The 27,741-nt window shown below is 43.8% G+C and overlaps 29 non-coding genes across 29 annotated transcripts; all 29 read right to left on the minus strand.

Moving 5' to 3' along the window:
• Window positions 1–506: 506 nt before the first annotated feature.
• Window positions 507–588, minus strand: TRNAL-UAG (transfer RNA leucine (anticodon UAG)). The gene has a single exon. It is a non-coding gene; the product is annotated as a tRNA-Leu (tRNA).
• Window positions 589–1,345: 757 nt separating this feature from the next.
• Window positions 1,346–1,427, minus strand: TRNAL-UAG (transfer RNA leucine (anticodon UAG)). The gene has a single exon. It is a non-coding gene; the product is annotated as a tRNA-Leu (tRNA).
• A 741-nt stretch (window positions 1,428–2,168) lies between these two features.
• Window positions 2,169–2,250, minus strand: TRNAL-UAG (transfer RNA leucine (anticodon UAG)). The gene has a single exon. It is a non-coding gene; the product is annotated as a tRNA-Leu (tRNA).
• A 756-nt stretch (window positions 2,251–3,006) lies between these two features.
• Window positions 3,007–3,088, minus strand: TRNAL-UAG (transfer RNA leucine (anticodon UAG)). The gene has a single exon. It is a non-coding gene; the product is annotated as a tRNA-Leu (tRNA).
• Window positions 3,089–3,844: 756 nt separating this feature from the next.
• Window positions 3,845–3,926, minus strand: TRNAL-UAG (transfer RNA leucine (anticodon UAG)). The gene has a single exon. It is a non-coding gene; the product is annotated as a tRNA-Leu (tRNA).
• A 759-nt stretch (window positions 3,927–4,685) lies between these two features.
• On the minus strand, window positions 4,686–4,767 carry TRNAL-UAG (transfer RNA leucine (anticodon UAG)). Its single transcript has one exon. It is a non-coding gene; the product is annotated as a tRNA-Leu (tRNA).
• A 756-nt stretch (window positions 4,768–5,523) lies between these two features.
• Window positions 5,524–5,605, minus strand: TRNAL-AAG (transfer RNA leucine (anticodon AAG)). Its single transcript has one exon. It is a non-coding gene; the product is annotated as a tRNA-Leu (tRNA).
• A 741-nt stretch (window positions 5,606–6,346) lies between these two features.
• TRNAL-UAG (transfer RNA leucine (anticodon UAG)) lies at window positions 6,347–6,428 on the minus strand. Its single transcript has one exon. It is a non-coding gene; the product is annotated as a tRNA-Leu (tRNA).
• A 756-nt stretch (window positions 6,429–7,184) lies between these two features.
• Window positions 7,185–7,266, minus strand: TRNAL-UAG (transfer RNA leucine (anticodon UAG)). The gene has a single exon. It is a non-coding gene; the product is annotated as a tRNA-Leu (tRNA).
• A 756-nt stretch (window positions 7,267–8,022) lies between these two features.
• On the minus strand, window positions 8,023–8,104 carry TRNAL-UAG (transfer RNA leucine (anticodon UAG)). The gene has a single exon. It is a non-coding gene; the product is annotated as a tRNA-Leu (tRNA).
• A 741-nt stretch (window positions 8,105–8,845) lies between these two features.
• Window positions 8,846–8,927, minus strand: TRNAL-UAG (transfer RNA leucine (anticodon UAG)). The gene has a single exon. It is a non-coding gene; the product is annotated as a tRNA-Leu (tRNA).
• Window positions 8,928–9,683: 756 nt separating this feature from the next.
• Window positions 9,684–9,765, minus strand: TRNAL-UAG (transfer RNA leucine (anticodon UAG)). The gene has a single exon. It is a non-coding gene; the product is annotated as a tRNA-Leu (tRNA).
• Window positions 9,766–10,506: 741 nt separating this feature from the next.
• TRNAL-AAG (transfer RNA leucine (anticodon AAG)) lies at window positions 10,507–10,588 on the minus strand. The gene has a single exon. It is a non-coding gene; the product is annotated as a tRNA-Leu (tRNA).
• Window positions 10,589–11,344: 756 nt separating this feature from the next.
• On the minus strand, window positions 11,345–11,426 carry TRNAL-AAG (transfer RNA leucine (anticodon AAG)). Its single transcript has one exon. It is a non-coding gene; the product is annotated as a tRNA-Leu (tRNA).
• Window positions 11,427–12,183: 757 nt separating this feature from the next.
• On the minus strand, window positions 12,184–12,265 carry TRNAL-UAG (transfer RNA leucine (anticodon UAG)). Its single transcript has one exon. It is a non-coding gene; the product is annotated as a tRNA-Leu (tRNA).
• Window positions 12,266–13,021: 756 nt separating this feature from the next.
• Window positions 13,022–13,103, minus strand: TRNAL-UAG (transfer RNA leucine (anticodon UAG)). Its single transcript has one exon. It is a non-coding gene; the product is annotated as a tRNA-Leu (tRNA).
• A 755-nt stretch (window positions 13,104–13,858) lies between these two features.
• TRNAL-UAG (transfer RNA leucine (anticodon UAG)) lies at window positions 13,859–13,940 on the minus strand. The gene has a single exon. It is a non-coding gene; the product is annotated as a tRNA-Leu (tRNA).
• Window positions 13,941–14,696: 756 nt separating this feature from the next.
• Window positions 14,697–14,778, minus strand: TRNAL-UAG (transfer RNA leucine (anticodon UAG)). Its single transcript has one exon. It is a non-coding gene; the product is annotated as a tRNA-Leu (tRNA).
• Window positions 14,779–15,534: 756 nt separating this feature from the next.
• TRNAL-UAG (transfer RNA leucine (anticodon UAG)) lies at window positions 15,535–15,616 on the minus strand. Its single transcript has one exon. It is a non-coding gene; the product is annotated as a tRNA-Leu (tRNA).
• A 756-nt stretch (window positions 15,617–16,372) lies between these two features.
• TRNAL-UAG (transfer RNA leucine (anticodon UAG)) lies at window positions 16,373–16,454 on the minus strand. Its single transcript has one exon. It is a non-coding gene; the product is annotated as a tRNA-Leu (tRNA).
• A 755-nt stretch (window positions 16,455–17,209) lies between these two features.
• TRNAL-UAG (transfer RNA leucine (anticodon UAG)) lies at window positions 17,210–17,291 on the minus strand. The gene has a single exon. It is a non-coding gene; the product is annotated as a tRNA-Leu (tRNA).
• Window positions 17,292–18,046: 755 nt separating this feature from the next.
• On the minus strand, window positions 18,047–18,128 carry TRNAL-UAG (transfer RNA leucine (anticodon UAG)). Its single transcript has one exon. It is a non-coding gene; the product is annotated as a tRNA-Leu (tRNA).
• A 756-nt stretch (window positions 18,129–18,884) lies between these two features.
• TRNAL-UAG (transfer RNA leucine (anticodon UAG)) lies at window positions 18,885–18,966 on the minus strand. The gene has a single exon. It is a non-coding gene; the product is annotated as a tRNA-Leu (tRNA).
• Window positions 18,967–19,722: 756 nt separating this feature from the next.
• TRNAL-UAG (transfer RNA leucine (anticodon UAG)) lies at window positions 19,723–19,804 on the minus strand. The gene has a single exon. It is a non-coding gene; the product is annotated as a tRNA-Leu (tRNA).
• Window positions 19,805–20,560: 756 nt separating this feature from the next.
• On the minus strand, window positions 20,561–20,642 carry TRNAL-UAG (transfer RNA leucine (anticodon UAG)). Its single transcript has one exon. It is a non-coding gene; the product is annotated as a tRNA-Leu (tRNA).
• A 756-nt stretch (window positions 20,643–21,398) lies between these two features.
• On the minus strand, window positions 21,399–21,480 carry TRNAL-AAG (transfer RNA leucine (anticodon AAG)). Its single transcript has one exon. It is a non-coding gene; the product is annotated as a tRNA-Leu (tRNA).
• A 756-nt stretch (window positions 21,481–22,236) lies between these two features.
• On the minus strand, window positions 22,237–22,318 carry TRNAL-AAG (transfer RNA leucine (anticodon AAG)). Its single transcript has one exon. It is a non-coding gene; the product is annotated as a tRNA-Leu (tRNA).
• Window positions 22,319–23,073: 755 nt separating this feature from the next.
• Window positions 23,074–23,155, minus strand: TRNAL-UAG (transfer RNA leucine (anticodon UAG)). The gene has a single exon. It is a non-coding gene; the product is annotated as a tRNA-Leu (tRNA).
• Window positions 23,156–23,911: 756 nt separating this feature from the next.
• Window positions 23,912–23,993, minus strand: TRNAL-UAG (transfer RNA leucine (anticodon UAG)). The gene has a single exon. It is a non-coding gene; the product is annotated as a tRNA-Leu (tRNA).
• Between the last annotated feature and the right edge of the window lie 3,748 nt (window positions 23,994–27,741).

Consider the following 27,741-nt stretch of genomic DNA (forward strand, 5'->3'; position numbering starts at 1 on the left):
CCAATAGCTTGTTGTGAAATTATTGTATTCATGTAGATGATAAATAAACATTTGTTGCACGTGTTTTATGTAAAAAACATTCTTTGGCTGCAGTGGGATCTGAACCCGCGCATCCAAAGAAACAGGTGCCATAAATCCAGTGCCTTAGATGGCTAGACCACGCTGCCTATTTCTCAAAAGCCACACCAGACCTGGCCAATGGGCATCAACACTTGTAGAAAGTTTGGAAAGTATTTTATTATTGTAGTGGCTAAAAACATCTTTTGCAGGTCTATTTTTATTTTTAAATAAGCTTTGGCAGTGGTGAGGCACAAACTCACACCTCAGAAGAGACTGAAGCCTAAATCCAGCGTGTTACACGACTCGGCCAAGCGATGTGGTCGTTGACATCACCAACAAAAATGGCCAATAGGCATCATCACCAGAAGCTCGTAAGGAACTCTTTTTAATCGTGTAGAAGCTGACAAAACATATTTTGCAGGTTGTGTGTTATATAAAGCAAGATTTGGCAGTGGTGGGATTTGAACCCACGCCTCCAAAGAGACTGGAGCCTAAATCCAGCGCCTTAGACCGCTCGGCCACACTACCTGGTCTGGAACAGCTGCCGCAGAAATCGCCAATTTGCATCATCACCAAAGCAAGTGTTGAAGTTTGTATGAAGCTTCGTGGCTCAATCACATTTTTACGTTTGTTATTCCGTAAAAAGAAGGCAGTTCATACCTTCGGGATTTGAACCCACGCCTCCTAAGAAAGTGGAGACTCAATTTGCTCCCGTCAACCACCCGGCCCCGTTTCCAATGTTAGAAGCAATACCAGAAAAAGCCAATGGGCATCGTCACCAATAGCTTGTTGTGAAATTATTGTATTCATGTAGATGATAAATAAACATTTGTTGCACGTGTTTTATGTAAAAAAACATTCTTTGGCTGCAGTGGGATCTGAAACCGCGCATCCAAAGAAACAGGTGCCATAAATCCAGTGCCTTAGATGGCTAGACCACGCTGCCTATTTCTCAAAAGCCACACCAGACCTGGCCAATGGGCATCAACACTTGTAGAAAGTTTGGAAAGTATTTTATTATTGTAGTGGCTAAAAACATCTTTTGCAGGTCTATTTTTATTTTTAAATAAGCTTTGGCAGTGGTGAGGCACAAACTCACACCTCAGAAGAGACTGAAGCCTAAATCCAGCGTCTTACACGACTCGGCCAAGCGATGTGGTCGTTGACATCACCAACAAAAATGGCCAATAGGCATCATCACCAGAAGCTCGTAAGGAACTCTTTTTAATCGTGTAGAAGCTGACAAAACATATTTTGCAGGTTGTGTGTTATATAAAGCAAGATTTGGCAGTGGTGGGATTTGAACCCACGCCTCCAAAGAGACTGGAGCCTAAATCCAGCGCCTTAGACCGCTCGGCCACACTACCTGGTCTGGAACAGCTGCCGCAGAAATCGCCAATGTGCATCATCACCAAAGCAAGTGTTAAAGTTTGTATGAAGCTTCGTGGCTCAATCACATTTTTACGTTTGTTATTCCGTAAAAAGAAGGCAGTTCATACCTTCGGGATTTGAACCCACGCCTCCTAAGAAAGTGGAGACTCAATTTGCTCCCGTCAACCACCCGGCCCCGTTTCCAATGTTAGAAGCAATACCAGAAAAAGCCAATTGGCATCGTCACCAATAGCTTGTTGTGAAATTATTGTATTCATGTAGATGATAAATAAACATTTGTTGCACGTGTTTTATGTAAAAAACATTCTTTGGCTGCAGCGCATCCAAAGAAAGAGGTGCTATAAATCCAGTGCCTTAGATGGCTAGACCACGCTGCCTATTTCTCAAAAGCCACACCAGACCTGGCCAATGGGTATCGACACTTGTAGAAAGTTTGGAAAGTATTTTATTATTGTAGTGGCTAAAAACATCTTTTGCAGGTCTATTTTTATTTTTAAATAAGCTTTGGCAGTGGTGAGGCACAAACTCACACCTCAGAAGAGACTGAAGCCTAAATCCAGCGTCTTGCACGACTCGGCCAAGCGATGTGGTCGTTGACATCACCAACAAAAATGGCCAATAGGCATCATCACCAGAAGCTCGTCAGGAACTCTTTTTAATCGTGTAGAAGCTGACAAAACACATTTTGCAGGTTGTGTGTTATATAAAGCAAGATTTGGCAGTGGTGGGATTTGAACCCACGCCTCCAAAGAGACTGGAGCCTAAATCCAGCGCCTTAGACCGCTCGACCACACTACCTGGTCTGGAACAGCTGCCGCAGAAATCACCAATTTGCATTATCACCAAAGCAAGTGTTAAAGTTTGTATGAAGCTTCGTGGCTCAATCACATTTTTACGTTTGTTATTCCGTAAAAAGAAGGCAGTTCATACCTTCAGGATTTGAACCCACGCCTCCTAAGAAAGTGGAGACTCAATTTGCTCCCGTCAACCACCCGGCCCCGTTTCCAATGTTAGAAGCAATACCAGAAAAAGCCAATTGGCATCGTCACCAATAGCTTGTTGTGAAATTATTGTATTCATGTAGATGATAAATAAACATTTGTTGCACGTGTTTTATGTAAAAAACATTATTTGGCTGCAGTGGGATCTGAACCCGCGCATCCAAAGAAACAGGTGCCATAAATCCAGTGCCTTAGATGGCTAGACCACGCTGCCTATTTCTCAAAAGCCACACCAGACCTGGCCAATGGGCATCAACACTTGTAGAAAGTTTGGAAAGTATTTTATTATTGTAGTGGCTAAAAACATCTTTTGCAGGTCTATTTTTATTTTTAAATAAGCTTTGGCAGTGGTGAGGCACAAACTCACACCTCAGAAGAGACTGAAGCCTAAATCCAGCGTCTTGCACGACTCGGCCAAGCGATGTGGTCGTTGACATCACCAACAAAAATGGCCAATAGGCATCATCACCAGAAGCTCGTCAGGAACTCTTTTTAATCGTGTAGAAGCTGACAAAACACATTTTGCAGGTTGTGTGTTATATAAAGCAAGATTTGGCAGTGGTGGGATTTGAACCCACGCCTCCAAAGAGACTGGAGCCTAAATCCAGCGCCTTAGACCGCTCGACCACACTACCTGGTCTGGAACAGCTGCCGCAGAAATCACCAATTTGCATTATCACCAAAGCAAGTGTTAAAGTTTGTATGAAGCTTCGTGGCTCAATCACATTTTTACGTTTGTTATTCCGTAAAAAGAAGGCAGTTCATACCTTCAGGATTTGAACCCACGCCTCCTAAGAAAGTGGAGACTCAATTTGCTCCCGTCAACCACCCGGCCCCGTTTCCAATGTTAGAAGCAATACCAGAAAAAGCCAATGGGCATCGTCACCAATAGCTTGTTGTGAAATTATTGTATTCATGTAGATGATAAATAAACATTTGTTGCACGTGTTTTATTTAAAAAACATTCTTTGGCTGCAGTGGGATCTGAACCCGCGCATCCAAAGAAACAGGTGCCATAAATCCAGTGCCTTAGATGGCTAGACCACGCTGCCTATTTCTCAAAAGCCACACCAGACCTGGCCAATGGGCATCAACACTTGTAGAAAGTTTGGAAAGTATTTTATTATTGTAGTGGCTAAAAACATCTTTTGCAGGTCTATTTTTATTTTTAAATAAGCTTTGGCAGTGGTGAGGCACAAACTCACACCTCAGAAGAGACTGAAGCCTAAATCCAGCGTCTTACACGACTCGGCCAAGCGATGTGGTCGTTGACATCACCAACAAAAATGGCCAATAGGCATCATCACCAGAAGCTCGTAAGGAACTCTTTTTAATCGTGTAGAAGCTGACAAAACATATTTTGCAGGTTGTGTGTTATATAAAGCAAGATTTGGCAGTGGTGGGATTTGAACCCACGCCTCCAAAGAGACTGGAGCCTAAATCCAGCGACTTAGACCGCTCGGCCACACTACCTGGTGTGGAACAGCTGCCGCAGAAATCGCCAATGTGCATCATCACCAAAGCAAGTGTTAAAGTTTGTATGAAGCTTCGTGGCTCAATCACATTTTTACGTTTGTTATTCCGTAAAAAGAAGGCAGTTCATACCTTCGGGATTTGAACCCACGCCTCCTAAGAAAGTGGAGACTCAATTTGCTCCCGTCAACCACCCGGCCCCGTTTCCAATGTTAGAAGCAATACCAGAAAAAGCCAATGGGCATCGTCACCAATAGCTTGTTGTGAAATTATTGTATTCATGTAGATGATAAATAAACATTTGTTGCACGTGTTTTATGTAAAAAACATTCTTTGGCTGCAGTGGGATCTGAACCCGCACATCCAAAGAAACAGGTGCCATAAATCCAGTGCCTTAGAGATGGCTAGACCACGCTGCCTATTTCTCAAAAGCAACACCAGACCTGGCCAATGGGCATCAACACTTGTAGAAAGTTTGGAAAGTATTTTATTATTGTAGTGGCTAAAAACATATTTTGCAGGTCTATTTTTATTTTTTAAATAAGCTTTGGCAGTGGTGAGGCACAAACTCACACCTCAGAAGAGACTGAAGCCTAAATCCAGCGTCTTACACGACTCGGCCAAGCGATGTGGTCGTTGACATCACCAACAAAAATGCCCAATAGGCATCATCACCAGAAGCTCGTCAGGAACTCTTTTTAATCGTGTAGAAGCTGACAAAACATATTTTGCAGGTTGTGTGTTATATAAAGCAAGATTTGGCAGTGGTTGGATTTGAACCAACGCCTCCAAAGAGACTGGAGCCTAAATCCAGCGCCTTAAAAGGCTCGGCCACATTACCTGGTCTGGAACAGCTGCCGCAGAAATCGCCAATGTGCATCATCACCAAAGCAAGTGTTAAAGTTTGTAAGAAGCTTCGTGGCTCAATCACATTTTTAAGTTTGTTATTCCGTAAAAAGAAGGCAGTTTATACCGGCGGGATTTGAACCCACACCTCCTAAGAAAGTGGAGACTTAATTTGCTCGCGTCAACCACCCGGCCCCGTTTCCAATGTTAGAAGCAATACCAGAAAAAGCCAATGGGCATCGTCACCAATAGCTTGTTGTGAAATTATTGTATTCATGTAGATGATAAATAAACATTTGTTGCACGTGTTTTATGTAAAAAACATTATTTGGCTGCAGTGGGATCTGAACCCGCGCATCCAAAGAAACAGGTGCCATAAATCCAGTGCCTTAGATGGCTAGACCACGCTGCCTATTTCTCAAAAGCCACACCAGACCTGGCCAATGGGCATCAACACTTGTAGAAAGTTTGGAAAGTATTTTATTATTGTAGTGGCTAAAAACATCTTTTGCAGGTCTATTTTTATTTTTAAATAAGCTTTGGCAGTGGTGAGGCACAAACTCACACCTCAGAAGAGACTGAAGCCTAAATCCAGCGTCGTACACGACTCGGCCAAGCGATGTGGTCGTTGACATCACCAACAAAAATGGCCAATAGGCATCATCACCAGAAGCTCGTCAGGAACTCTTTTTAATCGTGTAGAAGCTGACAAAACATATTTTGCAGGTTGTGTGTTATATAAAGCAAGATTTGGCAGTGGTGGGATTTGAACCCACGCCTCCAAAGAGACTGGAGCCTAAATCCAGCGCCTTAGACCGCTCGGCCACACTACCTGGTCTGGAACAGCTGCCGCAGAAATCGCCAATTTGCATCATCACCAAAGCAAGTGTTAAAGTTTGTATGAAGCTTCGTGGTTCAATCACATTTTTACGTTTGTTATTCCGTAAAAAGAAGGCAGTTCATACCTTCAGGATTTGAACCCACGCCTCCTAAGAAAGTGGAGACTCAATTTGCTCCCGTCAACCACCCGGCCCCGTTTCCAATGTTAGAAGCAATACCAGAAAAAGCCAATTGGCATCGTCACCAATAGCTTGTTGTGAAATTATTGTATTCATGTAGATGATAAATAAACATTTGTTGCACGTGTTTTATGTAAAAAACATTCTTTGGCTGCAGCGCATCCAAAGAAAGAGGTGCTATAAATCCAGTGCCTTAGATGGCTAGACCACGCTGCCTATTTCTCAAAAGCCACACCAGACCTGGCCAATGGGTATCGACACTTGTAGAAAGTTTGGAAAGTATTTTATTATTGTAGTGGCTAAAAACATCTTTTGCAGGTCTATTTTTATTTTTAAATAAGCTTTGGCAGTGGTGAGGCACAAACTCACACCTCAGAAGAGACTGAAGCCTAAATCCAGCGTCTTGCACGACTCGGCCAAGCGATGTGGTCGTTGACATCACCAACAAAAATGGCCAATAGGCATCATCACCAGAAGCTCGTCAGGAACTCTTTTTAATCGTGTAGAAGCTGACAAAACACATTTTGCAGGTTGTGTGTTATATAAAGCAAGATTTGGCAGTGGTGGGATTTGAACCCACGCCTCCAAAGAGACTGGAGCCTAAATCCAGCGCCTTAGACCGCTCGACCACACTACCTGGTCTGGAACAGCTGCCGCAGAAATCACCAATTTGCATTATCACCAAAGCAAGTGTTAAAGTTTGTATGAAGCTTCGTGGCTCAATCACATTTTTACGTTTGTTATTCCGTAAAAAGAAGGCAGTTCATACCTTCAGGATTTGAACCCACGCCTCCTAAGAAAGTGGAGACTCAATTTGCTCCCGTCAACCACCCGGCCCCGTTTCCAATGTTAGAAGCAATACCAGAAAAAGCCAATTGGCATCGTCACCAATAGCTTGTTGTGAAATTATTGTATTCATGTAGATGATAAATAAACATTTGTTGCACGTGTTTTATGTAAAAAACATTATTTGGCTGCAGTGGGATCTGAACCCGCGCATCCAAAGAAACAGGTGCCATAAATCCAGTGCCTTAGATGGCTAGACCACGCTGCCTATTTCTCAAAAGCCACACCAGACCTGGCCAATGGGCATCAACACTTGTAGAAAGTTTGGAAAGTATTTTATTATTGTAGTGGCTAAAAACATCTTTTGCAGGTCTATTTTTATTTTTAAATAAGCTTTGGCAGTGGTGAGGCACAAACTCACACCTCAGAAGAGACTGAAGCCTAAATCCAGCGTCTTGCACGACTCGGCCAAGCGATGTGGTCGTTGACATCACCAACAAAAATGGCCAATAGGCATCATCACCAGAAGCTCGTCAGGAACTCTTTTTAATCGTGTAGAAGCTGACAAAACACATTTTGCAGGTTGTGTGTTATATAAAGCAAGATTTGGCAGTGGTGGGATTTGAACCCACGCCTCCAAAGAGACTGGAGCCTAAATCCAGCGCCTTAGACCGCTCGACCACACTACCTGGTCTGGAACAGCTGCCGCAGAAATCACCAATTTGCATTATCACCAAAGCAAGTGTTAAAGTTTGTATGAAGCTTCGTGGCTCAATCACATTTTTACGTTTGTTATTCCGTAAAAAGAAGGCAGTTCATACCTTCAGGATTTGAACCCACGCCTCCTAAGAAAGTGGAGACTCAATTTGCTCCCGTCAACCACCCGGCCCCGTTTCCAATGTTAGAAGCAATACCAGAAAAAGCCAATTGGCATCGTCACCAATAGCTTGTTGTGAAATTATTGTATTCATGTAGATGATAAATAAACATTTGTTGCACGTGTTTTATGTAAAAAACATTATTTGGCTGCAGTGGGATCTGAACCCGCGCATCCAAAGAAACAGGTGCCATAAATCCAGTGCCTTAGATGGCTAGACCACGCTGCCTATTTCTCAAAAGCCACACCAGACCTGGCCAATGGGCATCAACACTTGTAGAAAGTTTGGAAAGTATTTTATTATTGTAGTGGCTAAAAACATCTTTTGCAGGTCTATTTTTATTTTTAAATAAGCTTTGGCAGTGGTGAGGCACAAACTCACACCTCAGAAGAGACTGAAGCCTAAATCCAGCGTCGTACACGACTCGGCCAAGCGATGTGGTCGTTGACATCACCAACAAAAATGGCCAATAGGCATCATCACCAGAAGCTCGTCAGGAACTCTTTTTAATCGTGTAGAAGCTGACAAAACATATTTTGCAGGTTGTGTGTTATATAAAGCAAGATTTGGCAGTGGTGGGATTTGAACCCACGCCTCCAAAGAGACTGGAGCCTAAATCCAGCGCCTTAGACCGCTCGGCCACACTACCTGGTCTGGAACAGCTGCCGCAGAAATCGCCAATTTGCATCATCACCAAAGCAAGTGTTAAAGTTTGTATGAAGCTTCGTGGTTCAATCACATTTTTACGTTTGTTATTCCGTAAAAAGAAGGCAGTTCATACCTTCAGGATTTGAACCCACGCCTCCTAAGAAAGTGGAGACTCAATTTGCTCCCGTCAACCACCCGGCCCCGTTTCCAATGTTAGAAGCAATACCAGAAAAAGCCAATTGGCATCGTCACCAATAGCTTGTTGTGAAATTATTGTATTCATGTAGATGATAAATAAACATTTGTTGCACGTGTTTTATGTAAAAAACATTCTTTGGCTGCAGCGCATCCAAAGAAAGAGGTGCTATAAATCCAGTGCCTTAGATGGCTAGACCACGCTGCCTATTTCTCAAAAGCCACACCAGACCTGGCCAATGGGTATCAACACTTGTAGAAAGTTTGGAAAGTATTTTATTATTGTAGTGGCTAAAAACATCTTTTGCAGGTCTATTTTTATTTTTAAATAAGCTTTGGCAGTGGTGAGGCACAAACTCACACCTCAGAAGAGACTGAAGCCTAAATCCAGCGTCTTGCACGACTCGGCCAAGCGATGTGGTCGTTGACATCACCAACAAAAATGGCCAATAGGCATCATCACCAGAAGCTCGTCAGGAACTCTTTTTAATCGTGTAGAAGCTGACAAAACACATTTTGCAGGTTGTGTGTTATATAAAGCAAGATTTGGCAGTGGTGGGATTTGAACCCACGCCTCCAAAGAGACTGGAGCCTAAATCCAGCGCCTTAGACCGCTCGACCACACTACCTGGTCTGGAACAGCTGCCGCAGAAATCACCAATTTGCATTATCACCAAAGCAAGTGTTAAAGTTTGTATGAAGCTTCGTGGCTCAATCACATTTTTACGTTTGTTATTCCGTAAAAAGAAGGCAGTTCATACCTTCAGGATTTGAACCCACGCCTCCTAAGAAAGTGGAGACTCAATTTGCTCCCGTCAACCACCCGGCCCCGTTTCCAATGTTAGAAGCAATACCAGAAAAAGCCAATTGGCATCGTCACCAATAGCTTGTTGTGAAATTATTGTATTCATGTAGATGATAAATAAACATTTGTTGCACGTGTTTTATGTAAAAAACATTATTTGGCTGCAGTGGGATCTGAACCCGCGCATCCAAAGAAACAGGTGCCATAAATCCAGTGCCTTAGATGGCTAGACCACGCTGCCTATTTCTCAAAAGCCACACCAGACCTGGCCAATGGGCATCAACACTTGTAGAAAGTTTGGAAAGTATTTTATTATTGTAGTGGCTAAAAACATCTTTTGCAGGTCTATTTTTATTTTTAAATAAGCTTTGGCAGTGGTGAGGCACAAACTCACACCTCAGAAGAGACTGAAGCCTAAATCCAGCGTCGTACACGACTCGGCCAAGCGATGTGGTCGTTGACATCACCAACAAAAATGGCCAATAGGCATCATCACCAGAAGCTCGTCAGGAACTCTTTTTAATCGTGTAGAAGCTGACAAAAGATATTTTGCAGGTTGTGTGTTATATAAAGCAAGATTTGGCAGTGGTGGGATTTGAACCCACGCCTCCAAAGAGACTGGAGCCTAAATCCAGCGCCTTAGACCGCTCGGCCACACTACCTGGTCTGGAACAGCTGCCGCAGAAATCGCCAATTTGCATCATCACCAAAGCAAGTGTTAAAGTTTGTATGAAGCTTCGTGGTTCAATCACATTTTTACGTTTGTTATTCCGTAAAAAGAAGGCAGTTCATACCTTCAGGATTTGAACCCACGCCTCCTAAGAAAGTGGAGACTCAATTTGCTCCCGTCAACCACCCGGCCCCGTTTCCAATGTTAGAAGCAATACCAGAAAAAGCCAATTGGCATCGTCACCAATAGCTTGTTGTGAAATTATTGTATTCATGTAGATGATAAATAAACATTTGTTGCACGTGTTTTATGTAAAAAACATTCTTTGGCTGCAGCGCATCCAAAGAAAGAGGTGCTATAAATCCAGTGCCTTAGATGGCTAGACCACGCTGCCTATTTCTCAAAAGCCACACCAGACCTGGCCAATGGGTATCAACACTTGTAGAAAGTTTGGAAAGTATTTTATTATTGTAGTGGCTAAAAACATCTTTTGCAGGTCTATTTTTATTTTTAAATAAGCTTTGGCAGTGGTGAGGCACAAACTCACACCTCAGAAGAGACTGAAGCCTAAATCCAGCGTCTTGCACGACTCGGCCAAGCGATGTGGTCGTTGACATCACCAACAAAAATGGCCAATAGGCATCATCACCAGAAGCTCGTCAGGAACTCTTTTTAATCGTGTAGAAGCTGACAAAACACATTTTGCAGGTTGTGTGTTATATAAAGCAAGATTTGGCAGTGGTGGGATTTGAACCCACGCCTCCAAAGAGACTGGAGCCTAAATCCAGCGCCTTAGACCGCTCGACCACACTACCTGGTCTGGAACAGCTGCCGCAGAAATCACCAATTTGCATTATCACCAAAGCAAGTGTTAAAGTTTGTATGAAGCTTCGTGGCTCAATCACATTTTTACGTTTGTTATTCCGTAAAAAGAAGGCAGTTCATACCTTCGGGATTTGAACCCACGCCTCCTAAGAAAGTGGAAACTCAATTTGCTCCCGTCAACCACCCGTCCCCGTTTTCAATGTTAGAAGCAATACCAGAAAAAGCCAATGGGCATCGTCACCAATAGCTTGTTGTGAAATTATTGTATTCATGTAGATGATAAATAAACATTTGTTGCACGTGTTTTATGTAAAAAACATTATTTGGCTGCAGTGGGATCTGAACCCGCGCATCCAAAGAAACAGGTGCCATAAATCCAGTGCCTTAGATGGCTAGACGACGCTGCCTATTTCTCAAAAGCCACACCAGACCTGGCCAATGGGCATCAACACTTGTAGAAAGTTTGGAAAGTATTTTATTATTATAGTGGCTAAAAACATCTTTTGCAGGTCTATTTTTATTTTTAAATAAGCTTTGGCAGTGGTGAGGCACAAACTCACACCTCAGAAGAGACTGAAGCCTAAATCCAGCGTCTTACACGACTCGGCCAAGCGATGTGGTCGTTGACATCACCAACAAAAATGGCCAATAGGCATCATCACCAGAAGCTCGTCAGGAACTCTTTTTAATCGTGTAGAAGCTGACAAAACACATTTTGCAGGTTGTATGTTATATAAAGCAAGATTTGGCAGTGGTGGGATTTGAACCCACGCCTCCGCGGAGACTGGAGACTAAATCCAGCGCCTTAGACCGCTCGGCCACACTACCTGGTCTGGAACAGCTGCCGCAGAAATCGCCAATTTGCATCATCACCAAAGCAAGTGTTAAAGTTTGTATGAAGCTTCGTGGCTCAATCACATTTTTAAGTTTGTTATTCCGTAAAAAGAAGGCAGTTCATTCCGGCGGGATTTGAACCCACGCCTCCTAAGAAAGTGGAGACTCAATTTGCTCCCGTCAACCACCCGGCCCCGTTTCCAATGTTAGAAGCAATACCAGAAAAAGCCAATGGGCATCGTCACCAATAGCTTGTTGTGAAATTATTGTATTCATGTAGATGATAAATAAACATTTGTTGCACGTGTTTAATGTAAAAAAACATTCTTTGGCTGCAGTGGGATCTGAACCCGCGCATCCAAAGAAACAGGTGCCATAAATCCAGTGCCTTAGATGGCTAGACCAAGCTGCCTATTTCTCACAAGCCACACCAGACCTGGCCAATGGGCATCAACGCTTGTAGAAATATTGGAAAGTATTTTATTATTGTAGTGGCTAAAAACATATTTTGCAGGTCTATTTTTATTTTTAAATAAGCTTTGGCAGTGGTGAGGCACGAACTCACACCTCAGAAGAGACTGAAGCCTAAATCCAGCGTCTTGCACGACTCGGCCAAGCGATGTGGTCGTTGACATCACCAACAAAAATGGCCAATAGGCATCATCACCAGAAGCTCGTCAGGAACTCTTTTTAATCGTGCAGAAGCTGACAAAACATATTTTGCAGGTTGTGTGTTATATAAAGCAAGATTTGGCAGTGGTGGGATTTGAACCCACGCCTCCAAAGAGACTGGAGCCTAAATCCAGCGCCTTAGACCGCTCGGCCACACTACCTGGTCTGGAACAGCTGCCGCAGAAATCGCCAATGTGCATCATCACCAAAGCAAGTGTTTTAGTTTGCATGAAGCTTCGTGGTTCAATCACATTTTTACGTTTGTTATTCCGTAAAAAGAAGGCAGTTCATACCTTCCGGATTTGAACCGACGCCTCCTAAGAAAGTGGAGACTCAATTTGCTCCCGTCAACCACCCGGCCCCGTTTCCAATGTTAGAAGCAATACCAGAAAAAGCCAATGGGCATCGTCACCAATAGCTTGTTGTGAAATTATTGTATTCATGTAGATGATAAATAAACATTTGTTGCACGTGTTTTATGTAAAAAACATTATTTGGCTGCAGTGGGATCTGAACCCGCGCATCCAAAGAAACAGGTGCCATAAATCCAGTGCCTTAGATGGCTAGACGACGCTGCCTATTTCTCAAAAGCCACACCAGACCTGGCCAATGGGCATCAACACTTGTAGAAAGTTTGGAAAGTATTTTATTATTGTAGTGGCTAAAAACATCTTTTGCAGGTCTATTTTTATTTTTAAATAAGCTTTGGCAGTGGTGAGGCACAAACTCACACCTCAGAAGAGACAGAAGCCTAAATCCAGCGTCTTACAAGACTCGGCCAAGCGATGTGGTCGTTGACATCACCAACAAAAATGGCCAATAGGCATCATCACCAGAAGCTCGTCAGGAACTCCTTTTAATCGTGTAGAAGCTGACAAAACACATTTTGCAGGTTGTGTGTTATATGAAGCAAGATTTGGCAGTGGTGGGATTTGAACCCACGCCTCCGAGGAGACTGGAGCCTAAATCCAGCGCCTTAGACCGCTCGGCCACACTACCTGGTCTGGAACAGCTGCCGCAGAAATCGCCAATTTGCATCATCACCAATGCAAGTGTTAAAGTTTGTATGAAGCTTCGTGGCTCAATCACATTTTTACGTTTGTTATTCCGTAAAAAGAAGGCAGTTCATACCGGCGGGATTTGAACCCACACCTCCTAAGAAAGTGGAGACTTAATTTGCTCGCGTCAACCACCCGGCCCCGTTTCCAATGTTAGAAGCAATACCAGAAAAAGCCAATGGGCATCGTCACCAATAGCTTGTTGTGAAATTATTGTATTTATGTAGATGATAAATAAACATTTGTTGCACGTGTTTTATGTAAAAAACATTATTTGCTGCAGTGGGATCTGAACCCGCGCATCCAAAGAAACAGGTGCCATAAATCCAGTGCCTTAGATGGCTAGACCACGCTGCCTATTTCTCAAAAGCCACACCAGACCTGGCCAATGGGCATCAACACTTGTAGAAAGTTTGGAAAGTATTTTATTATTGTAGTGGCTAAAAACATCTTTTGCAGGTCTATTTTTATTTTTAAATAAGCTTTGGCAGTGGTGAGGCACAAACTCACACCTCAGAAGAGACTGACGCCTAAATCCAGCATCTTACACGACTCGGCCAAGCGATGTGGTCGTTGACATCACCAACAAAAATGGCCAATAGGCATCATCACCAGAAGCTCGTCAGGAACTCTTTTTAATCGTGTAGAAGCTGACAAAACATATTTTGCAGGTTGTGTGTTATATAAAGCAAGATTTGGCAGTGGTGGGATTTGAACCCACGCCTCCAAAGAGACTGGAGCCTAAATCCAGCGCCTTAGACCGCTCGGCCACACTACCTGGTCTGGAACAGCTGCCGCAGAAATCGCCAATTTGCATCATCACCAAAGCAAGTGTTAAAGTTTGTATGAAGCTTCGTGGTTCAATCACATTTTTACGTTTGTTATTCCGTAAAAAGAAGGCAGTTCATACCTTCAGGATTTGAACCCACGCCTCCTAAGAAAGTGGAGACTCAATTTGCTCCCGTCAACCACCCGGCCCCGTTCCCAATGTTAGAAGCAATACCAGAAAAAGCCAATTGGCATCGTCACCAATAGCTTGTTGTGAAATTATTGTATTTATGTAGATGATAAATAAACATTTGTTGCACGTGTTTTATGTATAAAACATTATTTGGCTGCAGTGGGATCTGAACCCGCGCATCCAAAGAAACAGGTGCCATAAATCCAGTGCCTTAGATGGCTAGACCACGCTGCCTATTTCTCAAAAGCCACACCAGACCTGGCCAATGGGCATCAACACTTGTAGAAAGTTTGGAAAGTATTTTATTATTGTAGTGGCTAAAAACATCTTTTGCAGGTCTATTTTTATTTTTAAATAAGCTTTGGCAGTGGTGAGGCACAAACTCACACCTCAGAAGAGACAGAAGCCTAAATCCAGCGTCTTACACGACTCGGCCAAGCGATGTGGTCGTTGACATCACCAACAAAAATGGCCAATAGGCATCATCACCAGAAGCTCGTCAGGAACTCTTTTTAATCGTGTAGAAGCTGACAAAACATATTTTGCAGGTTGTGTGTTATATAAAGCAAGATTTGGCAGTGGTGGGATTTGAACCCACGCCTCCAAAGAGACTGGAGCCTAAATCCAGCGCCTTAGACCGCTCGGCCACACTACCTGGTCTGGAACAGCTGCCGCAGAAATCGCCAATTTGCATCATCACCAAAGCAAGTGTTAAAGTTTGTATGAAGCTTCGTGGTTCAATCACATTTTTACGTTTGTTATTCCGTAAAAAGAAGGCAGTTCATACCTTCGGGATTTGAACCCACGCCTCCTAAGAAAGTGGAGACTCAATTTGCTCCCGTCAACCACCCGGCCCCGTTTCCAATGTTAGAAGCAATACCAGAAAAAGCCAATTGGCATCGTCACCAATAGCTTGTTGTGAAATTATTGTATTTATGTAGATGATAAATAAACATTTGTTGCACGTGTTTTATGTAAAAAACATTATTTGGCTGCAGTGGGATCTGAACCCGCGCATCCAAAGAAACAGGTGCCATAAATCCAGTGCTTTAGATGGCTAGACCACGCTGCCTATTTCTCAAAAGCCACACCAGACCTGGCCAATGGGCATCAACACTTGTAGAAAGTTTGGAAAGTATTTTATTATTGTAGTGGCTAAAAACATCTTTTGCAGGTCTATTTTTATTTTTAAATAAGCTTTGGCAGTGGTGAGGCACAAACTCACACCTCAGAAGAGACTGAAGCCTAAATCCAGCGTCTTACACGACTCGGCCAAGCGATGTGGTCGTTGACATCACCAACAAAAATGGCCAATAGGCATCATCACCAGAAGCTCGTTAGGAACTCTTTTTAATCGTGTAGAAGCTGACAAAACATATTTTGCAGGTTGTGTGTTATATAAAGCAAGATTTGGCAGTGGTGGGATTTGAACCCACGCCTCCAAAGAGACTGGAGCCTAAATCCAGCGCCTTAGACCGCTCGGCCACACTACCTGGTCTGGAACAGCTGCCGCAGAAATCGCCAATTTGCATCATCACCAAAGCAAGTGTTAAAGTTTGTATGAAGCTTCGTGGCTCAATCACATTTTTACGTTTGTTATTCCGTAAAAAGAAGGCAGTTCATACCTTCGGGATTTGAACCCACGCCTCCTAAGAAAGTGGAAACTCAATTTGCTCCCGTCAACCACCCGGCCCCGTTTCCAATGTTAGAAGCAATACCAGAAAAAGCCAATGGGCATCGTCACCAATAGCTTGTTGTGAAATTATTGTATTCATGTAGATGATAAATAAACATTTGTTGCACGTGTTTTATGTAAAAAACATTATTTGGCTGCAGTGGGATCTGAACCCGCGCATCCAAAGAAACAGGTGCCATAAATCCAGTGCCTTAGATGGCTAGACCACGCTGCCTATTTCTCAAAAGCCACACCAGACCTGGCCAATGGGCATCAACACTTGTAGAAAGTTTGGAAAGTATTTTATTATTGTAGTGGCTAAAAACATCTTTTGCAGGTCTATTTTTATTTTTAAATAAGCTTTGGCAGTGGTGAGGCACAAACTCACACCTCAGAAGAGACTGAAGCCTAAATCCAGCGTGTTACACGACTCGGCCAAGCGATGTGGTCGTTGACATCACCAACAAAAATGGCCAATAGGCATCATCACCAGAAGCTCGTCAGGAACTCTTTTTAATCGTGTAGAAGCTGACAAAACATATTTTGCAGGTTGTGTGTTATATAAAGCAAGATTTGGCAGTGGTGGGATTTGAACCCACGCCTCCAAAGAGACTGGAGCCTAAATCCAGCGCCTTAGACCGCTCGGCCACACTACCTGGTCTGGAACAGCTGCCGCAGAAATCGCCAATTTGCATCATCACCAAAGCAAGTGTTAAAGTTTGTATGAAGCTTCGTGGTTCAATCACATTTTTACGTTTGTTATTCCGTAAAAAGAAGGCAGTTCATACCTTCGGGATTTGAACCCACGCCTCCTAAGAAAGTGGAGACTCAATTTGCTCCCGTCAACCACCCGGCCCCGTTTCCAATGTTAGAAGCAATACCAGAAAAAGCCAATTGGCATCGTCACCAATAGCTTGTTGTGAAATTATTGTATTTATGTAGATGATAAATAAACATTTGTTGCACGTGTTTTATGTAAAAAACATTATTTGGCTGCAGTGGGATCTGAACCCGCGCATCCAAAGAAACAGGTGCCATAAATCCAGTGCCTTAGATGGCTAGACCACGCTGCCTATTTCTCAAAAGCCACACCAGACCTGGCCAATGGGCATCAACACTTGTAGAAAGTTTGGAAAGTATTTTATTATTGTAGTGGCTAAAAACATCTTTTGCAGGTCTATTTTTATTTTTAAATAAGCTTTGGCAGTGGTGAGGCACAAACTCACACCTCAGAAGAGACTGAAGCCTAAATCCAGCGTGTTACACGACTCGGCCAAGCGATGTGGTCGTTGACATCACCAACAAAAATGGCCAATAGGCATCATCACCAGAAGCTCGTCAGGAACTCTTTTTAATCGTGTAGAAGCTGACAAAACATCTTTGCAGGTTGTGTGTTATATAAAGCAAGATTTGGCAGTGGTGGGATTTGAACCCACGACTCCAAAGAGACTGGAGCCTAAATCCAGCGCCTTAGACCGCTCGGCCACACTACCTGGTCTGGAACAGCTGCCGCAGAAATCGCCAATTTGCATCATCACCAAAGCAAGTGTTAAAGTTTGTATGAAGCTTCGTGGCTCAATCACATTTTTACGTTTGTTATTCCGTAAAAAGAAGGCAGTTCATACCTTCGGGATTTGAACCCACGCCTCCTAAGAAAGTGGAGTCTCAATTTGCTCCCGTCAACCACCCGCCCCCGTTTCCAATGTTAGAAGCAATACCAGAAAAAGCCAATGGGCATCGTCACCAATAGCTTGTTGTGAAATTATTGTATTCATGTAGATGATAAATAAACATTTGTTGCACGTGTTTTATGTAAAAAACATTATTTGGCTGCAGTGGGATCTGAACCCGCGCATCCAAAGAAACAGGTGCCATAAATCCAGTGCCTTAGATGGCTAGACCACGCTGCCTATTTCTCAAAAGCCACACCAGACCTGGCCAATGGGCATCAACACTTGTAGAAAGTTTGGAAAGTATTTTATTATTGTAGTGGCTAAAAACATCTTTTGCAGGTCTATTTTTATTTTTAAATAAGCTTTGGCAGTGGTGAGGCACAAACTCACACCTCAGAAGAGACAGAAGCCTAAATCCAGCGTCTTGCACGACTCGACCAAGCGATGTGGTCGTTGACATCACCAACAAAAATGGCCAATAGGCATCATCACCAGAAGCTCGTCAGGAACTCTTTTAATCGTGTAGAAGCTGACAAAACATATTTTGCAGGTTGTGTGTTATATAAAGCAAGATTTGGCAGTGGTGGGATTTGAACCCACGCCTCCATAGAGACTGGAGCCTAAATCCAGCGCCTTAGACCGCTCGGCCACACTACCTGGTCTGGAACAGCTGCCGCAGAAATCGCCAATTTGCATCATCACCAAAGCAAGTGTTAAAGTTTGTATGAAGCTTCGTGGCTCAATCACATTTTTACGTTTGTTATTCCGTAAAAAGAAGGCAGTTCATACCTTCGGGATTTGAACCCACGACTCCTAAGAAAGTGGAAACTCAATTTGCTCCCGTCAACCACCCGGCCCCGTTTCCAATGTTAGAAGCAATACCAGAAAAAGCCAATGGGCATCGTCACCAATAGCTTGTTGTGAAATTATTGTATTCATGTAGATGATAAATAAACATTTGTTGCACGTGTTTTATGTAAAAAACATTATTTGGCTGCAGTGGGATCTGAACCCGCGCATCCAAAGAAACAGGTGCCATAAATCCAGTGCCTTAGATGGCTAGACCACGCTGCCTATTTCTCAAAAGCCACACCAGACCTGGCCAATGGGCATCAACACTTGTAGAAAGTTTGGAAAGTATTTTATTATTGTAGTGGCTAAAAACATCTTTTGCAGGTCTATTTTTATTTTTAAATAAGCTTTGGCAGTGGTGAGGCACAAACTCACACCTCAGAAGAGACTGAAGCCTAAATCCAGCGTGTTACACGACTCGGCCAAGCGATGTGGTCGTTGACATCACCAACAAAAATGGCCAATAGGCATCATCACCAGAAGCTCGTCAGGAACTCTTTTTAATCGTGTAGAAGCTGACAAAACATATTTTGCAGGTTGTGTGTTATATAAAGCAAGATTTGGCAGTGGTGGGATTTGAACCCACGCCTCCAAAGAGACTGGAGCCTAAATCCAGCGCCTTAGACCGCTCGGCCACACTACCTGGTCTGGAACAGCTGCCGCAGAAATCGCCAATTTGCATCATCACCAAAGCAAGTGTTAAAGTTTGTATGAAGCTTCGTGGTTCAATCACATTTTTACGTTTGTTATTCCGTAAAAAGAAGGCAGTTCATACCTTCGGGATTTGAACCCACGCCTCCTAAGAAAGTGGAAACTCAATTTGCTCCCGTCAACCACCCGGCCCCGTTTCCAATGTTAGAAGCAATACCAGAAAAAGCCAATTGGCATCGTCACCAATAGCTTGTTGTGAAATTATTGTATTTATGTAGATGATAAATAAACATTTGTTGCACGTGTTTTATGTAAAAAACATTATTTGGCTGCAGTGGGATCTGAACACGCGCATCCAAAGAAACAGGTGCCATAAATCCAGTGCCTTAGATGGCTAGACCACGCTGCCTATTTCTCAAAAGCCACACCAGACCTGGCCAATGGGCATCAACACTTGTAGAAAGTTTGGAAAGTATTTTATTATTGTAGTGGCTAAAAACATATTTTGCAGGTCTATTTTTATTTTTAAATAAGCTTTGGCAGTGGTGAGGCACAAACTCACACCTCAGAAGAGACTGAAGCCTAAATCCAGCGTCTTACACGACTCGGCCAAGCGATGTGGTCGTTAACATCACCAACAAAAATGGCCAATAGGCATCATCACCAGAAGCTCGTCAGGAACTCTTTTTAATCGTGTAGAAGCTGACAAAACATATTTTGCAGGTTGTGTGTTATATAAAGCAAGATTTGGCAGTGGTGGGATTTGAACCCACGCCTCCAAAGAGACTGGAGCCTAAATCCAGCGCCTTAGACCGCTCGGCCACACTACCTGGTCTGGAACAGCTGCCGCAGAAATCGCCAATTTGCATCATCACCAAAGCAAGTGTTAAAGTTTGTATGAAGCTTCGTGGCTCAATCACATTTTTACGTTTGTTATTCCGTAAAAAGAAGGCAGTTCATACCTTCGGGATTTGAACCCACGCCTCCTAAGAAAGTGGAGTCTCAATTTGCTCCCGTCAACCACCCGGCCCCGTTTCCAATGTTAGAAGCAATACCAGAAAAAGCCAATGGGCATCGTCACCAATAGCTTGTTGTGAAATTATTGTATTCATGTAGATGATAAATAAACATTTGTTGCACGTGTTTTATGTAAAAAACATTATTTGGCTGCAGTGGGATCTGAACCCGCGCATCCAAAGAAACAGGTGCCATAAATCCAGTGCCTTAGATGGCTAGACCACGCTGCCTATTTCTCAAAAGCCACACCAGACCTGGCCAATGGGCATCAACACTTGTAGAAAGTTTGGAAAGTATTTTATTATTGTAGTGGCTAAAAACATATTTTGCAGGTCTATTTTTATTTTTAAATAAGCTTTGGCAGTGGTCAGGCACAAACTCACACCTCAGAAGAGACTGAAGCCTAAATCCAGCGTCTTACACGACTCGGCCAAGCGATGTGGTCGTTGACATCACCAACAAAAATGGCCAATAGGCATCATCACCAGAAGCTCGTCAGGAACTCTTTTTAATCGTGTAGAAGCTGACAAAACATATTTTGCAGGTTGTGTGTTATATAAAGCAAGATTTGGCAGTGGTGGGATTTGAACACACGCCTCCAAAGAGACTGGAGCCTAAATCCAGCGCCTTAGACCGCTCGGCCACACTACCTGGTCTGGAACAGCTGCCGCAGAAATCGCCAATTTGCATCATCACCAAAGCAAGTGTTAAAGTTTGTATGAAGCTTCGTGGTTCAATCACATTTTTACGTTTGTTATTCCGTAAAAAGAAGGCAGTTCATACCTTCGGGATTTGAACCCACGCCTCCTAAGAAAGTGGAGACTCAATTTGCTCCCGTCAACCACCCGGCCCCGTTTCCAATGTTAGAAGCAATACCAGAAAAAGCCAATTGGCATCGTCACCAATAGCTTGTTGTGAAATTATTGTATTTATGTAGATGATAAATAAACATTTGTTGCACGTGTTTTATGTAAAAAACATTATTTGGCTGCAGTGGGATCTGAACCCGCGCATCCAAAGAAACAGGTGCCATAAATCCAGTGCCTTAGATGGCTAGACCACGCTGCCTATTTCTCAAAAGCCACACCAGACCTGGCCAATGGGCATCAACACTTGTAGAAAGTTTGGAAAGTATTTTATTATTGTAGTGGCTAAAAACATCTTTTGCAGGTCTATTTTTATTTTTAAATAAGCTTTGGCAGTGGTGAGGCACAAACTCACACCTCAGAAGAGACTGAAGCCTAAATCCAGCGTGTTACACGACTCGGCCAAGCGATGTGGTCGTTGACATCACCAACAAAAATGGCCAATAGGCATCATCACCAGAAGCTCGTCAGGAACTCTTTTTAATCGTGTAGAAGCTGACAAAACATATTTTGCAGGTTGTGTGTTATATAAAGCAAGATTTGGCAGTGGTGGGATTTGAACCCACGCCTCCAAAGAGACTGGAGCCTAAATCCAGCGCCTTAGACCGCTCGGCCACACTACCTGGTCTGGAACAGCTGCCGCAGAAATCGCCAATTTGCATCATCACCAAAGCAAGTGTTAAAGTTTGTATGAAGCTTCGTGGTTCAATCACATTTTTACGTTTGTTATTCCGTAAAAAGAAGGCAGTTCATACCTTCGGGATTTGAACCCACGCCTCCTAAGAAAGTGGAGACTCAATTTGCTCCCGTCAACCACCCGGCCCCGTTTCCAATGTTAGAAGCAATACCAGAAAAAGCCAATTGGCATCGTCACCAATAGCTTGTTGTGAAATTATTGTATTTATGTAGATGATGAATAAACATTTGTTGCACGTGTTTTATGTAAAAAACATTATTTGGCTGCAGTGGGATCTGAACCCGCGCATCCAAAGAAACAGGTGCCATAAATCCAGTGCCTTAGATGGCTAGACCACGCTGCCTATTTCTCAAAAGCCACACCAGACCTGGCCAATGGGCATCAACACTTGTAGAAAGTTTGGAAAGTATTTTATTATTGTAGTGGCTAAAAACATCTTTTGCAGGTCTATTTTTATTTTTAAATAAGCTTTGGCAGTGGTGAGGCACAAACTCACACCTCAGAAGAGACTGAAGCCTAAATCCAGCGTCTTACACGACTCGGCCAAGCGATGTGGTCGTTGACATCACCAACAAAAATGGCCAATAGGCATCATCACCAGAAGCTCGTCAGGAACTCTTTTTAATCGTGTAGAAGCTGACAAAACATATTTTGCAGGTTGTGTGTTATATAAAGCAAGATTTGGCAGTGGTGGGATTTGAACCCACGCCTCCAAAGAGACTGGAGCCTAAATCCAGCGCCTTAGACCGCTCGGCCACACTACCTGGTCTGGAACAGCTGCCGCAGAAATCGCCAATTTGCATCATCACCAAAGCAAGTGTTAAAGTTTGTATGAAGCTTCGTGGTTCAATCACATTTTTACGTTTGTTATTCCGTAAAAAGAAGGCAGTTCATACCTTCGGGATTTGAACCCACGCCTCCTAAGAAAGTGGAGACTCAATTTGCTCCCGTCAACCACCCGGCCCCGTTTCCAATGTTAGAAGCAATACCAGAAAAAGCCAATTGGCATCGTCACCAATAGCTTGTTGTGAAATTATTGTATTTATGTAGATGATAAATAAACATTCGTTGCACGTGTTTTATGTAAAAAACATTATTTGGCTGCAGTGGGATTTGAACCCGCGCATCCAAAGAAACAGGTGCCATAAATCCAGTGCCTTAGATGGCTAGACCACGCTGCCTATTTCTCAAAAGCCACACCAGACCTGGCCAATGGGCATCAACACTTGTAGAAAGTTTGGAAAGTATTTTATTATTGTAGTGGCTAAAAACATCTTTTGCAGGTCTATTTTTATTTTTAAATAAGCTTTGGCAGTGGTGAGGCACAAACTCACACCTCAGAAGAGACTGAAGCCAAATCCAGCGTCTTACACGACTCGGCCAAGCGATGTGGTCGTTGACATCACCAACAAAAATGGCCAATAGGCATCATCACCAGAAGCTCGTCAGGAACTCTTTTTAATCGTGTAGAAGCTGACAAAACACATTTTGCAGGTTGTGTGTTATATAAAGCAAGATTTGGCAGTGGTGGGATTTGAACCCACGCCTCCAAAGAGACTGGAGCCTAAATCCAGCGCCTTAGACCGCTCGACCACACTACCTGGTCTGGAACAGCTGCCGCAGAAATCGCCAATTTGCATCATCACCAAAGCAAGTGTTAAAGTTTGTATGAAGCTTCGTGGCTCAATCACATTTTTACGTTTGTTATTCCGTAAAAAGAAGGCAGTTCATACCTTCGGGATTTGAACCCACGCCTCCTAAGAAAGTGGAAACTCAATTTGCTCCCGTCAACCACCCGGCCCCGTTTCCAATGTTAGAAGCAATACCAGAAAAAGCCAATGGGCATCGTCACCAATAGCTTGTTGTGAAATTATTGTATTCATGTAGATGATAAATAAACATTTGTTGCACGTGTTTTATGTAAAAAACATTATTTGGCTGCAGTGGGATCTGAACCCGCGCATCCAAAGAAACAGGTGCCATAAATCCAGTGCCTTAGATGGCTACACCACGCTGCCTATTTCTCAAAAGCCACACCAGACCTGGCCAATGGGCATCAACACTTGTAGAAAGTTTGGAAAGTATTTTATTATTGTAGTGGCTAAAAACATCTTTTGCAGGTCTATTTTTATTTTTAAATAAGCTTTGGCAGTGGTGAGGCACAAACTCACACCTCAGAAGAGACTGAAGCCTAAATCCAGCGTCTTACACGACTCGGCCAAGCGATGTGGTCGTTGACATCACCAACAAAAATGGCCAATAGGCATCATCACCAGAAGCTCGTTAGGAACTCTTTTTAATCGTGTAGAAGCTGACAAAACATATTTTGCAGGTTGTGTGTTATATAAAGCAAGATTTGGCAGTGGTGGGATTTGAACCCACGCCTCCAAAGAGACTGGAGCCTAAATCCAGCGCCTTAGACCGCTCGGCCACACTACCTGGTCTGGAACAGCTGCCGCAGAAATCGCCAATTTGCATCATCACCAAAGCAAGTGTTAAAGTTTGTATGAAGCTTCGTGGCTCAATCACATTTTTAAGTTTGTTATTCCGTAAAAAGAAGGCAGTTCATTCCGGCGGGATTTGAACCCACGCCTCCTAAGAAAGTGGAGACTCAATTTGCTCCCGTCAACCACCCGGCCCCGTTTCCAATGTTAGAAGCAATACCAGAAAAAGCCAATGGGCATCGTCACCAATAGCTTGTTGTGAAATTATTGTATTCATGTAGATGATAAATAAACATTTGTTGCACGTGTTTTATGTAAAAAACATTAGTTGGCTGCAGTGGGATCTGAACCCGCGCAGATCCCACTGCAGCCAACTAATGTTACACGACTCGGCCAAGCGATGTGGTCGTTGACATCACCAACAAAAATGTAGTGGCTAAAAACATCTTTTGCAGGTCTATTTTTATTTTTAAATAAGCTTTGGCAGTGGTGAGGCACAAACTCACACCTCAGAAGAGACTGAAGCCTAAATCCAGCGTCTTACACGACTCGGCCAAGCGATGTGGTCGTTGACATCACCAACAAAAATGGTCAATAGGCGTCATCACCAGAAGCTCGTCAGGAACTCTTTTTAATCGTGTAGAAGCTGACAAAACATATTTTGCAGGTTGTGTGTTATATAAAGCTAGATTTTGCAGTGGTGGGATTTGAACCCACGCCTACCAAAGAGACTGGAGCCTAAATCCAGCGCCTTAGACCGCTCGGCCACAGAAATCGCCAATGCGCACCATCACCAAAGCAAGTGTTAAAGTTTGTATGAAGCTCCGTGGCTCAATCACATTTTTAAGTTTCGATTTAAAGCTTTCATAACTGCAAGGATTAATCTTCTTTGGTTCTTTTGGTAAAGTCGCGTAGAATGAGAATAAAATAATAAATTGATACCTATATATTCAACTTGTATTTAAAGCTTCGTGGCGGAAACACATTTTTAAGTTCGTCATTCTGTAAATAAAAGGCCGTTGGTACTGGTGGGATTTGAACCTACACCTCCAAAGAGACCTCTCAGCCATGCTTCCTGATCGTGAACAGCAGCAACAGAAATCGCCAATGAGCATCATCATTAGCAGCTAGTCGAGAAATTATCTTAATTGTGTCGAGGTTAAAAAACATTTCTTGCAGGTTGTATTTTAGTTTAAGCTAAGTTTTGGCAGCAATGAATTTGAACGCGCGCATCCAAAGAGACTGGAGCCTAAATCCAGCACCTTTGACCGCTCGGCAATGCCACCTGGTTGTTAAAAGCAACACCAGAAATCGCAAATGGGCATCATCACCAATAGCTAGTGTTATCGTTTTATTAAAAGCTTCGTGGCTGAAACACATTTTCAAGTTCGTCATTCCGTCAAAAGAAGGGACAGTAGTTGTTACCAGCGGGAATTGAACCCAGGCCTCCAAAGAAAGTGTTGTCTTTATTCGGCACCGTCGATCTCCCGGCCCCTTTTCCAATATGGTAGAAGCTCTACCAGAAATGTCCCATGGGCAACATCACCAGTAGCTTGTCGTGAAATTATTTTAATAGTGTAGAAGCTAAAAACAATAGTTTTCAGGTTATGTTTAATATCAAACAAGCCTTTGGCAGCAGTTGGATTTGACGCCATGCATCCAAAAACACTAGAGCCTTCCTCCAGCGTCTTAGACCACTCAGCAATGCAACCTAGTCCTTAACAACACGAACGGAAATCGCAAATGGGCATCTTTACCAATAGCTAGTGTTAGAGTTTTATTAAAAGCTTCGTGGCTGAAACACATTTTAAATTCGTCATTCTGTAAAAAGAAGGCAGTTAGTACCAGCGGGATTTGAACCCACGCCTCCAAAGAAAGTGGAGACTTAATTCGGCACCGTTGACCGCCCGGTCCCGTTACCAAAATGTTCGAAGCAATTCCAGAAATGGCCAATCATCACTAGTAGCGTGTCGGTTTTTTTATAGTGTAGTTTTATGTAAAGCAGGCTTTGACACGTGTGGGATTTGAACCCACGCCTCCAAAGAAAGTGGAGACTTAATTCAGCCCCGCGTTGTACACTACTTTTGGAGAAATTTTCATTTGTGCATCTGCTGCCATGGTTTTGCGCAGTAAATGCGATTGAGGGTGGGACCATGAGCAATTTTTTGTAAGATCAAACCCAGGGATCGCTTGAACTCATGCTGGCGAAGCGCCATATGCAATCGGCAAAGACCCCCCCAAGCCCCCCCTCTGTTCCATGAGGGTGCGAGTTCGAGCTACTAAGACGCTGTAGATATTTTGTGTTTTGCATTATACCGTGAACCATGCTGTTTGTTGTTGGCCGCTTAGTGTTCTCGGCCTATGCTCAGCAACTGTGAGAATACAAAAAAATAGTGATGCTGCGTTGGCAGTGGTGCAATGCACAATTAACAGTGCATTGAAGAAGGGTCGTTTCCGAAAACGTAACGTGTTATTTTTTTTATTTAAAAAAATATATAATCCACCTTCCACCCCTCACCCCCACTCACCCCACCACTCATCCCGCACACCCACAACCCTTACACTCAACCAAAGCAAAACAAAGATCCCCCGTAAAGCCTTAACAGACCGTTGGGGCAAGTGCTGTTAGCCAGCACCTATGAAGGCCGGCACGGCACGCAAGGGGGTGGTTGGCCAGCACCACGCACGGCCGCCTTTGTCTCCCCAGTGGCGATGCTTACTATGCACTGCACCAGGTACTGATTTGAGGCTGAGCCGACCTAGGGGAGACCCAAGGACAACTCCAGATAATCGTCTCTGGTGCTGGCCGTGAATAGGAACGGAACTCGGGTTGCTGGGTTCGAAGCTAATAAAAAAAATCGAATATCTCAGTGGGCTTTACCTCGTCAGACCAACATTGTTTAGTTTTATTCGTATCTTTTTAAAGTGATTTAGTTTCTCTTTCCTAGACTTTGCACTCCTATCGTATTTTTGTGTTTGTGGTAACGTTCTGTGAAAAAAATTGCTTTTTAGCTCATCGGATTCTTCCAGTAATTAATATTCTGATTCTGATAGTGCAGCGCACTAACCGCTGCACCACCGCTCCCCCCCCCATCAATTCTGTGATGTCACCAAGTGACGGTGACGTCACCACGGCGCCTGTACCAGGCCAGGTGCACTTTCAGGCCACGTGAAGTGTCAAAGGCTCGCTGACTGAGATGACTGGCAGATGCACCAGCATCAGTAGCAGCAACATCATCAACAGTTTCATCATCATCAGTAGCATTATCAGCAGTAGCATCATCAGTAGCATCACCAGCAGCAACATAAGTTGAAGCAGCATCAGCAGCAGCATCACATCGCTCGTCGTTGTTGTGAGCGTCGCGCCTCCACCCTCCGTTGATGCTGGAGGGGCGACTGCCTCCAACTGCCCAGCAGCAGCGGCAGCGTCCTTCACGAGCCTCCCTCCTCCTGCACAGAGGACCGATCTTGACCCCCTCACACCCCGACCCCACACAACCCCCACCCCACACACCCCACCCCACACACCCACACCCCTCACACCCCCCACCCCAGACACCCCCCACCCCACACACCCCCACCCCTCACACCCCCCACCCCACACACCCCTCACACCCCCCACCCCACACACCCCCCACCCCACACAACCCCCACCCCACACCCCCCACCCCTCACACCCCCACCCCTCACACCCCGACCCCACACAACCCCCACCCCACACACCCCCACCCCACACACCCACA

The sequence above is a fragment of the Petromyzon marinus genome, chromosome 61 (assembly GCF_048934315.1).
Source record: "Petromyzon marinus isolate PM22_M1 ecotype Great Lakes invasive population chromosome 61, UKy_Petmar_22M1.pri1.0, whole genome shotgun sequence".
Classification (NCBI taxonomy): Eukaryota; Metazoa; Chordata; class Hyperoartia; order Petromyzontiformes; family Petromyzontidae; genus Petromyzon; species Petromyzon marinus.